General features: G+C 43.0%; 1 long non-coding RNA gene across 1 annotated transcript; it reads left to right on the top strand.

Moving 5' to 3' along the window:
• Positions 1 to 469: 469 nt before the first annotated feature.
• On the top strand, positions 470 to 1,415 carry LOC104962048 (uncharacterized). Its single transcript, XR_800166.1, has 3 exons — positions 470 to 509; positions 936 to 1,154; positions 1,246 to 1,415. It is a non-coding gene; the product is annotated as an uncharacterized lncRNA (long non-coding RNA).
• Positions 1,416 to 1,874: the final 459 nt, after the last annotated feature.

Raw genomic sequence — 1,874 nt, 5'->3', positions numbered from 1 at the left:
ACAAGCTGAGGGAGAGGAGAGATAAAGAGGAAGTAGACAAATATGCAGATCGACGGAAAGAGGGATCACGGGATAGAAGAAGTGAAAGAGATAGAAGAGACAAGGTGGTAGATGGAAAGAGGAACGATGAAGACAAGGAGAGACACAGAGATAAGGAGGACAGGGACAAAAGGAGGGAAGAGAGAGACAAGGAAAAACGGAGAGAAGAACAAGAGGAGAGGAAGGAGAGACGGAGACATGAGGAAGGTGGAGAAGGAGAACGGAGAGAGAAGCAGGATCGAGAGAAAAGAGACCGCCATCGAGAGAGAGACAAAGACGAGAGGAACGACAGAGAGAGGAAGCATGTGGGAGTGAAGGAGGACGGAGGTAAGGTGGCGTCAATGTGAACACATAACGCTTTAATCACAGGACGACTGTTTACATTTCACTTTGTGATTTCAGAGAGCAGAGAGGAGCAGAGGAGACGTAGAGAGGAGAGAGAGAGGAGGCACACGGAGAGAGGGCACCATGTGAGTATCTCAGGGAAACTACATGAAGAAAACAAAATAATGAAGAGGCTCTATTCTGCTTTTCATGGTGTTCCCTCTGCTGTAAAGTAGGGTTAGTGCAAGTCAACGGTCTGCAAAGGCTAACATCTCTAAGATATCACAAATATCCTTGTTCTCGTATATAATGGTATATCTCCAGTGGGCGACACAGACACACAGCCATTGAGAGCAGATGATAAGGCAGAGGACAGTCAGTGGGTGGTGAGTCCGCTCGGCTCTAAGTTTATAATACAACAATAAAGGTTTATTCAATTTACAAATGAAACACATTCTGTTTTATTTAAAGTGATCCTCGTCAGCCATGGCTCTGCTTCACAGTTTGGTTGATTCAGGAAAGTGACTCAGCTCTTCCATTAGTGTGTACTTGATTTGTTGCTTTCCTTCTAGGACGAAAAGCGAAAGCACGACAGCAGATCCAGAGAGCATCGAGACGTGAAGGAAGAGGTCAGAGGTCATGGAGGTGACAGAGAGCGAACAGAACGGGATAACAACAAAGAGAGGAAGCACAGAGAGGACGAAGAACCGGAGAGACATCATCGCAGAGACCCGACCAGCTCCAGGAAATCTGACAAAGCCTCGGACAAAAGTCATGACGCTAGAACTGAGGTGTGTAAACCTGTATAATATATATAACCATTTCATTTCATCTCGATGTTTCCCTGACAGATGAAATGTGTGTTTTCCCTCCATGTGTCAGGGTAAGGCAGCGGAGCGGGGCCTGAGAGCCACAGCAGAGCCTGTAAGAAGTTCCACCTTTCTCAAAGAATATGTGCACTAACGCTTGAACCTGAACTCACACATGCACGTGTGCAATATGTGGTGTAATGTGTTTGGGGCCATAACATTAAATTACAACAGGATTGTACGGTTATGAATGCATTATAAGTTAGTTATGATGTAGTTAAAACAATATTGGATGATAGTCATTTTGTGTGTGTTTTGGACTGAGATAAATCGTGGGTCAAAATGTACCCGCGAGCACCATGAGCGGTAACAGCTTTTGAACACAACACAAGGGTTACAAGCAAGGAGATTGGAAGAAATGTAGATGAGGAAGAGGAGGAGACCAAAGGAAGAGAAAGTCCATAAAGATTGAGGATGAAAGAGTTGTTGAGGAGTGCGGATGTGTATATACAAAATAAATTAAAATAGATTAAATTGTTCTTAATCTCAGCTGCTTGAGATGACTGTTAATGATGTTATCTGATTAAATGTAAATAAAAAACATATTTGTTCTTTATATCAATTTGAGGCAGGATGGATTGAAAAAAACAGTGACAGTGATCGCCTAAAACATTTGCTGTCGTTTTTAAATCTTTTATTTTG

Source organism: Notothenia coriiceps, unplaced genomic scaffold (assembly GCF_000735185.1).
Source record: "Notothenia coriiceps isolate Sejong01 unplaced genomic scaffold, NC01 NC01_scaffold00034217, whole genome shotgun sequence".
NCBI classification, from domain to species: Eukaryota; Metazoa; Chordata; class Actinopteri; order Perciformes; family Nototheniidae; genus Notothenia; species Notothenia coriiceps.
The sequence above is the reverse complement of the archived record's forward strand: the minus strand, read 5'-3'. Positions and strand labels throughout refer to the sequence as shown.